Source organism: Chionomys nivalis, chromosome 18 (assembly GCF_950005125.1).
Source record: "Chionomys nivalis chromosome 18, mChiNiv1.1, whole genome shotgun sequence".
Lineage (NCBI taxonomy): Eukaryota > Metazoa > Chordata > Mammalia > Rodentia > Cricetidae > Chionomys > Chionomys nivalis.
In genome coordinates this window covers 12691161-12707240 of record NC_080103.1, presented here as the reverse complement: position 1 = coordinate 12707240, position 16080 = coordinate 12691161, and the positions used below count along the sequence as shown (strand labels likewise).

Below are 16080 nucleotides of genomic sequence, written 5' to 3'. Positions count from 1 at the left end.
CTGCCTCCACAGTGACACACCCACTCCAAGAAGGCCACACCTCCCAATAGTGCCACGCCCCTTGGGGGCCATTTCCCTTCAAACCACCACAAGCAGTGTGTAAGCAGAGTTAGGCCCGGTGTGTGTGGAGGTGTTCAACGGAATAGTAGGATGTCGCTTAAGAAGGGCAAAGGTCATTCCCTAGACAGTCACGTGGGATAATGGTCAGGTCAGGTGGTACTATGCCAGAGGCCGGGCATCATCACGGTTCCTGCAAACTGACACTCCTAAGCCAGTTTTCATTCTTCGTTTTCCAAATGAAGTTGATTGAAGGTAAACAAAGTATAGGCACACAGATCAGATTTTTTGGACCGCCCCCCACCACACACACACACACACACACCGAGGTAGACCAGAAGTAGGAGGGACCTAGATAGGGTAGATCTAGCAGATGCTTGGTTGTCAGAGAAATGCAGTTCTGGAAGGAGGGAAATGACGCAGGCGCTCTTTACCGATGTGTCTAGAGGTGGGAGACAAGTGAAAGGTGCTTCTCTTCCACAGTGCTCTCTTGGGGAAAGGGGAAGACCCCAAAATCACAAGGACTATTGATTCCTACCAAGCCTAAAATTATGGGTGTTCTGGAGACAAAGGGTTTCCAGATAAAATTCAGGATAACCAGCTATGACTTCCATATATATAATTAATGATATCTTATAAGCATGCCTCAAATATGAGGTGGCATATACTAGTGGCATACATGAAATTGTTTGGCGTGATTGAGAAGGAAACACAGAACACGCAACAAACCTGTTAGGAGTTTATTGGAGGGGGTATACAGGCTTGGTGAAGGTTGGTGTGCAGAGAGAGAGAGAGAGAAAGAGAGAGAGCTTGAAGATGGCATGTCCAGCTTTTAAAGGCTGCCTAGCGCTTTTTTCCCAACATCTTAGGGAGGCTGCAGTGGTCGTTGCCACTCTCCGAACTTCATCATGCCGCCCAAGGATGACAAGAAGAAGAAAGATGCCGGAAAGTCGGCCAAAAGACAAAGACCCAGTAAATAAGTCCGGTGGCAAGGCCAAAAAGAAGAAGTGGTCCAAAGGCAAAGTTCGGGACAAGCTCAACAATCTAGTCCTGTTTGACAAGGCTACATACGACAAACTCTGTAAGGAAGTTCCCAACTATAAACTTATTACTCCAGCCGTGGTCTCTGAGAGACTGAAGATTCGCGGTTCCTTGGCCAGGGCAGCTCTTCAGGAGCTCCTTAGTAAAGGGCTTATCAAGCTGGTTTCAAAGCACAGAGCCCAAGTAATTTACACCAGAAACACAAAGGGTGGAGATGCCCCAGCTGCTGGTGAAGATGCATGAACAGGTTCAATCAGCTGTACATTTGGAAAAATAAAACTTTATTAAATCAAAAAAAAAAAAAACAGGCTGCCTAGCGCATGCGTACAGGGGAATGACGTGGCTGCATCATACGCAGATGACAGAGCTCATGCTTGCGTGCAAGGGCTCACGCAGCTGCAACTATGCTGCACATGTGTCACGCGGGGTCCTTTAAGATTCCCGGGGCCATTAGGCACTTCTGCCGGAGGGCTTGTCCGCACAGGTGAGGCCCTAGAACCGGGAAGTGTCAGCCATGTTGTGTGAATCATTACAATACAGATGAACAAAGTGTTTGTTATCCGGACTTAAATCTAACTGGTGTCTTGTCTTTTTATTTTCTAAGTCTCCTCACTGCGAGCGTGTCTACAGGAGACTGATGGATGGGGGCCAGACCCAATGGAACTCATAGAGATGTTAGAAGATGCTGAGGCCTCACTTCACAGGGATCCCATAATACTGGCTCATGCAGTTCAAGTCAAAGCAGGTCTGTTTACATTCTCTCTCTCTCTCTCTCTCTCTCTCTCTCTCTCTCTCTCTCTCTCTCTCTCTCTTTCCCTCTCTCTCTCTCTCTCTCTCTGTGTGCATACATGTATGGGTGATGGTGCGCAAGTGTGTGCATGTGCATATGGAAGCCAAAGGATTGCTTTGGGTATCATTCTTCCTCAGAGACTGTCCATCTTATTTTTCAAAACAAGATGTCTTAGATGTGGGTTGCTGATTAAACTGAGGACTTGCCTGAGTGCCACAAAGAATTACCTACCCTAGCCTCCAAGCCCTGAAATTACAAGTGTGTGCCACCACACCCAGCTTTTTTATGTGCATGCTGGGGGTTAAACTTGGGTCCTCAAGCTTATGCAACAAGCACTCTAGCAACTGAGCCATCTTCCCAGTCCAGGATACTTTCTCTAATGTTTACTTGGCTACTTTTCATACTTTAGCAGCTCTTGCCAGTTGGTCAGCCACTTGGCTGTGAGAAAGGTCCAGGACTGCCCACAGTATTGGCTCCCAGACCCGGGATGAGCCACTGTCCAGCATCCCACTCTCCCAGTTGAAAGGCGGAGTCTTGATTACAAAGTGTCCTCTCACCCCACACACAAGTGTCAGAAGTTCACCAAGTGCCATCACCAGACAGAGAGCTTGCCCCGACAGCAGGTGCTGCAAGGCTTGGCAAGGTGTGAGCAGCATTTTGGGATGTGAAGCCAACAGTCCCTTTGTCAGTAATTTGCCTCCTCTATAGAACAATTACAGCATCCACCACTTGACACCATAATTACCCTTTTCTGGGGTCCAGAGAATCAGCAGGAGATACAGCTCTGTGGACTAAGAGACAGGACCAACCTTATGAAATTCCCCAAGGCAGTGGGGTGCCAGAATCACAAATGGGTGGATGCAGGGCAAGAGCCCAGAAGCAGGTCACCAGGACGGAATAGCAAATGCCCACTCAAATATGTCAAAATCAGGGCAGAGTTCAAAGGGTATGGGTAAGCAAAAGGTTGACATTTCCAAAGAGGCCCAGATGCTTGTAGAGCTCAGGTCAGGTAGATGGATGGCTACAGCTGTTTCCCTGAGGTTAGAGATGCTGGCAAGGACTGGACTGAACACCTGCGGATGCTTCTCAGCTCTGCTTTTGGATCACCCGGCTCTCCCAGACGCTTGACGTTTGAGATCGAGATTGCTGGTGTCTTCTTACCCCCTCTGCTCTATTCAGTCTTTTCTCCCACACTCTAAAGGTTCACACTCTTTGGGATCATGCCCTTGACCCACTGTCCTCCCCTTCTTTCTGCCAGGGGAGCCTGGACGTTCTCATACATTAGCCTAGTTCCAACTAGGAGATTGTTAAAATGTGGGTTGTAGAAACAAAAACAACTTGGATCCCATGGTGGTTTGAATGAGAAATGTCACCAGTAGGTTCAGGTATTTGAACACTTTGCCCCTTCGTTGGTGAAGCTGTTTGGGGAGATGCTGCGGCCTTGCTGGAGGAAGTATGTCACTGGACAGCAGCTTCCTGGTTCGCACTCTGAGTCCTGGTGTGATCTCTCACCTTCCTGCTCTGGCCCCTTGCTGCTGTGGCTTCCTGCCATTATGGATTCTCCCTCTAGAAACATAGCCACAAATAAGCTTGCCTGTAAGTTGCTTTCGGGGGGAGGGGGAGGCGTATTTTACAACAGCAACAGAAAAGAAACTACAACCGATCATTTATGCAACTCCTCAGTTGTGAGACTTAGGCCAACTTTTATTTTGTATTTTAAAACTTCTCAAGACTACCAAATGAGGCCAAATAGTACCAACTAGCACATAGGTCCACTGAGAGAGTTCATGAGAAAACACAGAAATTATTTCATGTACTGTACCTAACATGGTGCAAATAACCAGGAACAAACCAAGCAGCCGTTGTTACTGTGTAAATGATTTTGGGTCTCAGATCTTCGTCCCAGCTCAGTAATCTCTCTGGAGACTTACTTCTCTACACAGCTGTCCCTTGTCTCCTTCTCCACGGATGTCTCAAGGGCAGGTACACACAGGTAGAGTTCAAAGGCGGGCTCTCAAGACTAAGAAGCACAGCCTTGTTCAAACAGGTCAAAATCAAGGCAGAGTTCAAAGGGTATGAGCCAGCAATAGGTTGCTTGAAAAAAAAATAGGTATATCTTTTCTCTTCCTAGACCTCCCTTCCTCTTCTACTAATAAGCTAACTGTTGACGTCATCATTCATCAGCCACCCAGAAGAACCTGAGCCATGATCCTCAACTCCTGCCTTTGTCTTGACATTGTCACTCAGCCTGCTCCTCAACAAATCGTTACAGTCTGAAGAAGTTTCACCTCTTTATCTTGTCCATTTTATATTCTTGTCCCACATCCTGATGAAAGCCTTCTAAAAATATTATAATTCAAAGCCAAATTCCTGGCCCTGAGGCAGGTCACGAAACTAGTTGGCAAAAGCACACTCTTACGGCAGCTCCTATTAGTGTTTAGACTAGGAGAACAGTGTTAGAATAAGAACCTCAGCATGTGGCGCCTGTAAAAGAAACTGATGGTTGCTGTGATCACGGATTCGCCTTGGCCAAGAGAATATAAGCATATGGGAGACAGCCTAATTGTGAGCAGAGCCTCTGAGAGCTCCAATGCCATCCCAACCTTGCTTGTTCGCTGGCTGTAGTAGTACCATGGCACAAACAGAAGCGCGACCAATTTGTGATGTGCAAGACAGAAACAGAAGACAAGCATGCTTGCCGGTTAGGATGTGGAGACCGTTATTACATTACATCCTAGGTAAAAGTGATATGGCTCCTGCAGGGTTATTGACGGAGTCTTCAAGCTAATGATGATGTCATCTGAAATCCGTGAGCCATGGTGTTCTCCAACAAAGGCACAAAGCTTAACGTGATGTTGATCGCCCCTCGAGTACCTCACATGCAGGAGACACCAAGAGTGTTCTCCTGGCCAAAGCTCTACCCTGCAAAGCAAACTTTTACTGTTTTGGAAATACACGTTTCTGAAAGGAGCCACGAGGATGGAACTTCTGACTTTGGTTTGGTGTGCACATAAGGAGACAGCAAACCCAAGCGAGAGCTGCCTGAACCTCGCAGAGGTGTTGGGAATCCGAGTGGCCTGTTGAGAGGAAATGAATAACATTGCCGTGAACTTATTTATGACCTACTTCACCATATTGGAAGAAATGTCAGCAATCTGGGCATTGGTAACATAACTTGACAGAGAAAAGAGCTCCAATTTTCTAATTCTACCGCAAGTCTCAACTCCATCTAACCACATTTCTTCTGGTTGGCAATGGCACTGACCACAATAACAATGTAGCTTGAATGGTGTTAATTTATCAAAAGAGTTTAAACAGAGTGTTACTTTCCCGTCTATGACAGATTTGGATATCACAGGGCATTTCAAGATTAAAGTACTCTTGATTCAATTCTTAACACTCAATACTAAGGCATTTTCTATACACCATCACGCTGGCGTTTTATGAGGGACTTATCCTAGGCCCTGGAGCATGTTCAGTATCATCTCTGTTACGATCCGACAGGTCATTGGTGCTCTCATAACTGCGGCAAACAAAAACATCTCCAGACACTGGTAAGGTACCCAGAGTGACTTCCGAAAGAACAATTGTAATGATAGGAAATTACCGGCAATGACAGAACAAGCGGACACCATTTTGAGGAGGCCCTTTGATTTACTGATTCATCTGTGCAGTTAGCTAGCTGTTCCTTTGCTTGTGAATTAAACCAAGCCTGTTGCCATTCTCCATAACAACTATGGGATGGATGCTTACTGTGGAACGCAAACACAATTTTCATAGTCCGTGCAGCATGGAGTCAAAGCGCTAGATTCATGCTGGAATCAGACAGCATAAATTGGACTCTTGACCGACGCTTGTTTGCTATGTAACTTGAGACAAATGTCTTTCCTTTCTGCCATTGTCTTCCCTACAGCGCTAACACATGTGAAATCACACTGAGTTGTGAGAGGTCAATGAGTCAAGGCACACAGGGTACTTCCAACTGACCCCCCGAGTAGAAAAACAGAACAGATATCTGGTGGGATCCCGACATGCTGTACCACCCCTCTAGTTAGCCAACACTGTCTCTGTTTCACGCACGTCAGAAGCGAACAGTTAGTGAAATCAAGTCCCAAATCACAGAGCTGCTAAGACATTTGGAAGTCAAATCTCGTGCCTGACATTTTTCTCACAGCCACATGCCAGGTGTGGATGAAAAACAGGTCAACCCTAGGAGTACAGCTTTCTGTCAGAGATAAAAAATGGGGACCGGTATCCACCTGGCTTGTGTGCTTGCTCGAGGTGGCGGAAAGTCCCAGTGAACACAAGGCAAAAACACAACCTTTACCCCTGACTAGCTGTGCAAATCTGGGCAAGTCTCTGGAACATCCTGAGGTTGTTTACTCATCTGCAAAATGGGCACACAACACAGGCAAGCCACCTGCCGACCTTCACAGAGGGTGGTCACAGTCATGTGAGAAAATGTTCGTAGTGGAGAGCTGGAGAGCTGCTCTGTTTCCGCAGATGCTTTCAGCAAAGGCCGCTTGAGGAAGGCAGCGGCCCTCTCTGCCGCCATTAAAAGTCCCACAAGACCCCTCAATTCCTGGGCCACGTCTTGCTTCTACAAAAATGAGTGGGCTTGGGTCCCCACCTTGCCATCCAGTATCCATGCTCAGCTGAGGCTCGGGTCCCAGGGGAGCTTCTGGACCGTGAGGGTAGGGATGCTGCCTGAGATCAGGGTGGACCATCCGGGAGGTGACCCTAACTTGAAGGCGGCAGCTGCTGTTTCTCTCTCGTTAGTCAGCAGCCCAGACAGATGAGGTGTCCATGGTGACCTTCCTGCCTCAGTGAGTGTGGGAACTCGGGGCTTCCCGGGGTGAGGGAGTGGGAACATAAACAACGTGGCTCCAGCAAGGGCATCTTGTCCTCCCTCCACACTGCCCTATCCAGAGAGCACAGAGCAGATGGTCTGGGCATGCCATGCTGTGTGCTCTGCAGAGGAAGAAAGCCTGCTTCTGGGGGCAGGAGTTTGCAATCTGAAAATGAATCTAGCTTCTTCAAGGGTGGACACTTCCTGACAAAAGTCCCACCGTTGGCATGGTTTGCCTTCAAAGGGGCGGAGGCAGAAACAGATCGTCCTGGTGGAATCCTTCTCTCCTCCTCCTCAGGATCTCTAAGGCCACGTTTTCTCCTTTGCATATTGGCCAGTCCTTTCCCATCTCTTCCCAGATCAGGATCAGGATGGCAGACACAATAAATACAAGGAGACTTGGGAGAAATGGCTAAAGGCTCAGCTACCAAAGGTTCCTCATAGCTAAGGGCCGTTCGGATGCACACTGTGATTAGTACGTGTTGGCTGACTGCACGGAGCTTCTCCCATGCATTGGAGCAGTTTTAATTCTTCCAGCTGCTGCCTCTGCAATTCCTCAACACCCGATCTCTCCAACAGCACCACTTAGAATATCCTCATGCAAAATGGTAATGCATTTTTTTTTCCGGATGTGAAATGCTTGCCAACCTTTGCCTTGAACATTTTCCTTTCCACTTTTAACATCAGGCCAAGCCTGCTCTGCATTTGACAAACGCAGTCACACCCTGCATGCCTTAAGGTGCAGGGGATACACCAGTCAGCAAACTTGGTAGAGTGGATGACCAGAGCACGTGTCTTCTAACTGGGAAGACAGATTAGAACATGAACAAACAGTCTCTGAAGGAGACATCTATTCGGGGAGCCACAAGTGCCCGTCAGTGGGTGCGGGTGGGGCTCAGGACCCGCTGTACCTGAAAAAGAGGTGATGGGTTTCAGCAAGACAGGTGGAGTGCTGAGGGAATGGAAGACAAAGGAGAAGAAGGGGCTGGGAAGGCAGAGCGTTTGAGGAAGCAAATCTGAATAGCACAGCACCTTGTGGTACAGACCTGGGCCTCGCCCTCTCCCTTGAGCTCTGCTGTGGCCAGATACTTCTGCCTACTCACCCACCATAAAACCTGTCACAGAGATTCTTCCTTTGAGGCTCTTCCTTTTCCCAGCTGTGATTTCAGTCTCAAGGGACAATTTCCTCAAATGGGCTCAAAGTATGAACACTGAGATGCTCAGCTAAGTGCTACTGCCTGGTGCGAGCATCAGCAAAGGACTCGGCTTTCAGACCTGTGGTTCTCTCCCAGCGATGGGATTGATAATTATGCTAATGGCAATGCATGATGGGTGTTTACTCAAAAGCTCACTAGTGCTGTCTGCTGTTTATTACAGCCAATTCTCATGCACCTTGTGAGGTAGGTAATCTTCCCTCTTACCCTCTTCAAAGCTTTCTTGGAAAGTCTAAGTGTGACACCCATCATGGATGTATTTTGGAACCCTGAAGGTACAGGAAAAACCTAAATGATATTATCACAATTTTCAGTGAGTATATTTAACTAATAAACCCATTGTTCAGTGTCCTGGTGGCTGTGGGGTATGCAGGATTGAGGGAGTCTCAAACTTATTTGCTCATCTCCTGAAATGAATGAATGAATGAACAAAAACAGAAAGCAAGAATGAAACAGCTTGTCATCAGCCAACTGAGTGAATGACCTGCCATGCCAAAACATGAAGGGGAGGACTCCACAGGTGTGACCCAAGGTTACAAAGATGGCAGTCTGATGACCACTGATGCGTGGAGCGAAGGCTGAGAAGCAGCTGACGAGGAAACACAGAGGAAACAGCAGCAGTGGAGGCTGGAGCTGAACCCAGAAGGCGCTAAAGTGCTGGTTCTCAATTTGGGGGTCAAACAACCCTTTCACCATGGGAAAACACAGGTATTTACATTGTGATTCTTAACAGTAGCAAAATTACAGTTATGAAGTAGCAAAGAAATAATTTTATGGTTGGGGGATCACCACAGCGTGAGGAACTGGGGTCCCAGCATTAGGAAGGTCTCTCATTATTTTCCCTGGTAATCGTGTCTTCCATCCCTGACATTTTACCACAGCGGCTTTTTTTAAATTCCCAACTCTAGTTCTGGAATGTTATTTATACTCGACACAGTAACAATATATTCTGAAGTCACCAGTTTCTAAAACTGCATGCTGGTATACCACATTGACGTGAGTGTGCATGTACACACGTGATGGCGTGTGTGGATGTGGATGCGAGTGTGAGAGCCGCTTCTTACACTTCACATCCCTGTTGGCAAGAAGTCACACGTGTGGGAGGACCGGCAGCAAAAACAGAGGAGGTGAAAGACAGACAACTTTGGTCTGATCTCACAGACCGGTGGGAGGCAGTGACTGAGAAAGTCAGTGAGCTGAACCGGAGCTAGGCACAGGCACTCCTCTCAGGGACTGGAGCAAACATCTGCCCAGGGTCTTTCCGAGTCCTCTGAGCTTTCAGCAATCACCTTTCCCTCACAATACTAGGCCGTCTAGCCTAGGGGTGAAGCTACAGTCTGGATTCACAAGAGTCAGTATCTTTCAGCAGCTGATTGAAGCTGAGTGAGTCACGGTATCTCTCGGCCTCTACGTCTCCACCGGTAAACAACAGGGCTACTGCCTGTCTCCTGCAGCTCTGTTCAAGATAAAAGAAACCTTTAGAAGTGCCTTGCAGTCGGTGTTTGGTAAGTTGCAATTTGATGCTATTTCATAGGTGACAAAACAGATATTCAGAGGAGGTAACTCTATCTTCTAGGGCCCCAGCTAGTTCCTGGCTCGGCTTGGGAGCAGTCAGGCATCAAGTCAGGCCCCTACTCTCATTCCCACAGAGAGGCAGTCCCACTCTGGAGTAATATTCAGGCCCCGAGCAACTTCTCTTCTAGATTGCCTTTAATTTGCACTTCTCTGCCAAATTTGCACATTTGTAAATTTGAAACTCCAATGAAACGATTTAGGGAGAAGCTTCTGGAAAATGAGATCCGGGATGGCCCTAGGTGACCTTAGCAGGGGGAGGGGGGCCGTGCTTCATCACACCCACTTCAATTGTGGACAGGAGGATTATTTACTTTGTGGGTTGATGTGATATGATCGTAATCCCGTGTTGGCACCACTCAGCGACTTCCCTGCCACCGTGGGTGTGTGCTCAGGCTGTGTAAACTGGGGAAAGTTGTGCAAACCCAGGAGGCATCTGGGCTTCTAATGCCTCTGTCTTACCAGCAGGCTCCTTTTTCTCCTTTCATCCCCTCCAGCATTAGGAAAACAGCGATAAATGCATTTTCAATGGTCTTTTCTACTGCGTTCATCCTGGAAACAGTGGAAAGACAGACAGAAGAAGAGAGGAGAACCAGGACTTTCATCCGGAAGAGACAGTGGTTAACCTCAGGTCCCCAGGCTTCCAGGCTCACTCCTTATCTCTAAATGAAGAGGAATGGCAGATTTATGGAGTACGCATTCTGTTAAGTGTCCTCAATCATATCATTTTGTTTATTACCCAAGAACCCTGCTAGATAGATGCGCTTATCTGCATTGTGTAAAAGAGAAGTTAGACGGCCATGCCAGCTATATTTGTCCAGACCACGACGGTGCTAAAGAGGAGCTTGAGCTGGAATTTGAATGTAAGGATCATCTAATTCCAATATTTTGTTGTTGTGTGTTATTACTGAGGGGTAAGACTTTGTTTTCTTTGTTATTGTTGTTGTTGTTTTTTGAAGGTTTTTCTGTGTAGCTTTGGAGCCTGTTCTGGACCTCACTCTGTAAACCAGGCTGGCTTTGAGCTCACAGAGATTAGCCTGTATTTGCCTCCCTAGGGCTGAGATTGATTCCAAATTTTAAATGTGAACTAGGAATTCATTCATTCTGCCATTCCTTGGGGTCTGTGTGTAGGCAGAAGCCCCTTATTCACTGATTATATCAACTGTAGACGCTGATAGTATAAAGAAGGATTTCCTTGCCGTTTGATGCCATTGATTGAGATAAAATACTTACCTTCATCTGCAATGCTTCTTTAATTAAAAAGGAAAAAACAATCTGAGACAATCTTCTTGTGTCCTTGCCCGGGAGCTTAATATTCAATCCAGTTCCAGTTATTTAACAGTGTTCATTGACAGACCAAGGGTGGTTCACATGGAGAGTGTGGTGGTTTGAATAAAAATGACCCCCATAGGCTCGTAGATTTGAATGCCTAGTTGTTAGGAAGTGGCACTATTTGAGAAGAGTTAGAAGGATCAGGAGGTGTGGCCTTGTTGGTGAAAGTATCACTAGGGCTGGGCTTTGAGGTTTCAGAAGCCTATGCCAGGCCTAGCGCCTCTCTCTCTCTCTCCCTTTTCCTCCTCCCCTCCTTCCCTCCTTCCCTCTTTCCCTCCCTCCCTCCCTCCCTCCCTCCCGCGCTCTCTCTCTCTCTCTCTCTCTCTCTCTCTCTCTCTCTCTCTCTCTCTCCCTACCGATCAGGATGCAGCTCTCAGCTACTGCACCAGCTCTGCGCTCCCCGACATGCTGATAATGAACCAATCCTTTGAAACTGTAAGCCAGCTCCAATTAAACGCTTTCTTCTGAATTGCCTTAGTCGTGGTGTCTCTTCAAAGCAACAGAACAGTGACTAAGACAGACCCACTCTTAGAGATTCTAACCTGCACAGGGTCAAAGAGTAGGAGAAACCCTGAGGTTACAAGTTGCTCACTTGGCAGTGGGGCTTTGCCCTTCTCCCCCCCCCCATTCTCACCTGCCTCTGATAACAATCAAATGTGACAGTCGGCTGGAGAGCGACCTAGTGGGGCTTGTTCGCTAATTTCGAGTGTGCACTGATCTTGTGGAAGTCCCAAGTTCAATTCCTAGCACCCGCATCGGAGAGCTCACAACTGCCTGTGACTCCTGCTACAGGGGATCTGATGCCCTCTTCTGGACTCTAGGAACACACTGTCGCACATGCGTGTACACACACACATACGCACATAATTAAAAATAAACAGATAATATTTTTGAAGAATGCTCTTTGAAAGATGCTGTTGCTGATGATGGAGTAGCTTGTGGCGTTTGCTTTGTAAACACCAGCGCCTACTTACCAAACCACATTCTCCTGATATGGTCAGTAGGAATGAAAGCCAGCCTGGGTTAGAGGGGTCTCAGCAAGGCTGAGACAAATTTATGGCAGGCAATCCGAGTTTTTATACCCTTATTAGAAACAGAATATAATGGTTCCCAGGATACAGTGATGTGTGCAAGCTATACAGGCTACGCAAGATTAATGTCTAAGGCCAATTGTCCTGTCAAGCTTCTACATGCTTTGCTGACTTCTAGGGAACACAGAGGAACACAGGCAGCCTGAATGTCCTGCTGTCTGAGGGAGCGCCTTGGTTTCTCAGGAAATGAAAGGCACACAGTGCCCCCAGGGGCACAGACCCTAACCTGGAAAATCAGGACTCACGCCTCTCAAGGCTGCTAGACCAGGCCAGCTCCGTGATTCTCTACACCTCTTCCTGATGTTTCTACAAGAGTCCAAAGTACAACAAATTCCTGTAGGTTCTTTAGGAAAAGTGACTCCCAGCATTCCACTCAGGTCTGTCCCCATCCTTCCCCAATAGCCCTGAATCTTAAATGTCACATTTCTCACGAGTTCACTTTGCTTTTTCCTCTTCCATGTTCTTTATGTAGGGTCACTTCCTGTGTTTGAGACCTTCGATGAATCCCAGCCCAGCACTTTCGCTTCTGGACCTGGTTCCATAACCTTCTGTCATGTTTGGGGGGGGGGGCGGGAATGAATCTCTGAATCTCTGGATCAGAACTCCCCTCCCTGTCTCCTCGTGTATCTCCACGAGGCCTCGGCTGTGAGCTACTCCTGTCATAGAGAAGAAAGCCAGATTTTTTAAGCATTAGTGGTGACAACGGCATCCTGACACCTACATAAGAAGCCCATGAAAAAGGAGAGGACTCAAGGATGCTTCAGAGACTGCTGGCTGTGGGATCAACTTGATTCAAAGGAGGTGTGGCTAGGAGTGCATGAATGAGTAAAACGGCTTTGATGTCCAATGAGTAAGGCTAGTTTAAGGTCCAGAGGGACCAGTGTTCGGCACAGATGAGTAAGACAAGAAACATTTGGGGCTTTTCTTCTTTTTCTTTATTCCTCTCTCATAATATATGTCCTGAGTGCAACCTCCTCTCCTCCCTCCCCTCCACCCAGTCCCAGCCCTACCTCTTCTCTCCCCCAGATCCACTGCTCTTCCATTTCCCTTTGGAAAAGAGCAAGCATCCCAGTGACCTCAACCGAACTCGGCATAACAAGATGCGATAAGGCTGTACCACCCTGAACACACCCCATCTTATCCGATCTCAGAAATATTCTTAAATAAAGCAAGAATGTGGGGAACATTTGCAGGAGAAAGTAGAAAGGAGATTTATAACTACAGAGACTAGCAAGTCAGAGGGTGAAGGCTTGTCATCCCAGATACTCAGAAGGCTGAGGCAGGAGGATGGCAATTTCAAGGCTGGCTTAGGTTACAGAAAGAATCCAAGGACAACGGAAACAAATCAGTGAGACTTGTCTCAAAATAAAAAGTCAGAAAGGAGCTTGGAAGCAGGTCGGTGGTACGATGGCGCTTCATGAGCATGGGGGAGGCTGCAGGCTCAGTTCTCCAGGGCTGCCCAAAAGAAGTCTTTGAGCATAGATCTATTACTATTGGATAATAATAACCAACACGCACTCCGTACTCGCCTCAACTCTTTATAGGTACTACTTCATCCAGTCTTCACAAATCCACGCGGTATAGCCCAGCCTTAGCCTCATGAACAGATCAGGAACCAGACATTCATTCAAAACTATAATTTCTGCAAGGTCAAACTGCATCTAAGTGGGAAAGCGTGGGACCGTGGAGTAAGCTCCGTTCTCTAACATTTACTTCCCTAAGTATGCACCAGGTAGGGGCTTTAGTCCGACTCCGGCATCTCTGAAGAGCCTTGGTCAAAGAATAGAGAAAATCCCATTACACCTCTCAATTGTCGATACTAAGATTCTTTACTTTTGAATTGACGTGGCACAGTCTTTAAGCCTGTATTTCCATCCACAGTTTTCTCATAAAATAGGTACCCGTACTCTGTCTGTGTTGCGCTATGCATGTGTTCGAATGTAATATGCCACCGCCCTCCAGAAACAGCTCTTGCCTCACTCAGACTTCTTGTTCCTAACAAGGCTGCCAGGAGTTTTTTTTTTTTTTTTTTTTTTCCTGAGAGGGGATGAGCAGCCCATGTGTTTCACAGATGGTGAAGGAACTGTGGAGGTCAATGGCTTGAGCAAGGTCATAGACCAAGTTAACCACATTTGGCTCGGATCAGGATCAATAATGACTGTGTGTCCAGTCTCATCCTTCGCTGGCCTGTCTCTCCCAGTCCTGGGCCGCATTCCAAACTGGGTCATCTGGTGCATGCCGGCTGGCGGAAAACTCCCCCTGTGGTTTTGCACACATCTGGTGATTTTTTCACTTCTCTCTGCGGCGCGTGCTTTCATCCTATTGCTGTTGCAGCAGAAAGATGTCCGTGGCTCCACGGAGCACAGCTAATTCAGCCAGAGGTAGACAGTGCGCCTCCCAGCCCAGCAGGGCTTCCAAAACTGAACAGCGTCACAGTTGCAGCGTGCCGGACTTGAAGCTGGAAACCCCCAAACTTAGGACCTCTTCCCAGGCTTCGGCAGGCCGCTGTCCCTGACATTTCGTTACTTTTTTTTTTTTTTTAAGGGAAATAGCTGGGTCTAGCGGCACAGGATTGAAAGCTCGTACCTGTGATCTCATAAGGTTCAGGCAGGAGGATGAGTTTAAAGCCCACCTGGGCTACAAAATGAGATGCTCTCTCAAAGACCAAAATCAAACAAACAAGCACTCAGGAGGCAGAGGCAGGCCTCTGTGAGTTCGATGGAGTTTGCCATCCAGCCTGACAAGATGGCCAGGGATACATAGAGAAACCCTGTCTAAAAAACAAAAATCGAAAACAAACAATGAACAAAAATCTCTCAAATATATTTAAATAGAAAACTTAAGAACGTGAAGAGTAAGTGGGAGAAGGCACAATTCTCCCATTTTACAGGGCCATTATTATTTTTGTTTCCTCCAATCTAATTTTCCTTGTAGATTTATATATTTTCGCTCATTTATGTACTTTTACACAATGAGAATCATAATTTATATGTAATTTTGGTGCCCTGTTCTTTGGGTTACTCAGTTTTATAAACACTTCTTGTTGCTGTGGTTTGGATGTGGCTTCAGCGCCTCCCAAGCCGTCAAGGGCTGAAATGAAACCTTATAGTGATGTATAGGAGGAAGAAACTTACTCCAGCGTGGGGCTTAGAGTTGGGGCTTTGGGGAAGGATTAAAATTAGACAGGTGGTGCCCCTGACTTTTCGTGGCTTTAAAAAAGGGGGAGGAGCTGGACGGATGGCTCAGTCCTTAGACTGCGTACTGCTTTTGTAGAGGACCCAAGTTAGGCTCCCAGTACCCATCTGCAGTAGCTCACGATTGCCTGATGCCTCTGGCCTCTGTGGGCCCCTGCACTCAGGTGCACGTATCCCCCTACATACACATTTAAAAAAAAAATCTTAATTTTTTTTATTAAGAGGGAGAGGCCAGACATATACTCTTTTATTCATGTACCCTTGTCTCTTCCCAGGTAATTGCCTGTACTAACCTGGGGCTCTGCCAGCAAAGGGCGTCACTAGGTGGACCCTCAAATTTGACCCTCTGGAACCATATGCCAAAATAAGCCTCTTTTCCTCATAATTCAGCCAGTCTTTGGTACTGGGTGATGAGTGACTGAGAGCACCCAAGCTCCCACAGGATCTCAAGGGAGGAAAGAGACACTGAGAGAGAGAAAGCGAGCAGGGTTCCCATAAAGCAGCGGGTTATGGGTGAGTCTCGCAGGGACCCGACTCTTCCTTAGGTTGCTGCAACTTAAACGAAGTTAGAGAAAGACAAGGGGGCACATGGAGGGGTCAAACGACCCACGAATAAGCAGAAGGTTCCAGACAATTAACTTGCCCTGTTGGGAGTTAGAGGCAAGGCTACCTAAACAGACCCCAGGAAAGAATGGCTCATTATAGAAACGACTCCCCTTGGGAAAGACCATCTTCCCATGAGCACGGGCTGTGGAAAATGACACTCAGTTAGGTCACCGACTGCCATCCCCAGAGCTTTTCCAGAGCAAAAGGAAGTGAGTCGTTCTACCTGCTGGGAGAAATTGCTTGCCTCCCTGGCTATGTTTCTCTCCTGTATCTTGACCCCTCTTTCCCTCTCGACTGTCTCACCCCAATCCCACTTCCCAAATGGGTTCCACTG

The 16080-nt window shown here is 47.3% G+C and overlaps 1 pseudogene; it reads left to right on the top strand.

Annotated features, from left to right (window-relative positions):
- The first annotated feature begins 927 nt into the window (after positions 1-927).
- On the top strand, positions 928-1388 carry LOC130890144 (40S ribosomal protein S25-like; annotated as a pseudogene).
- Positions 1389-16080: the final 14692 nt, after the last annotated feature.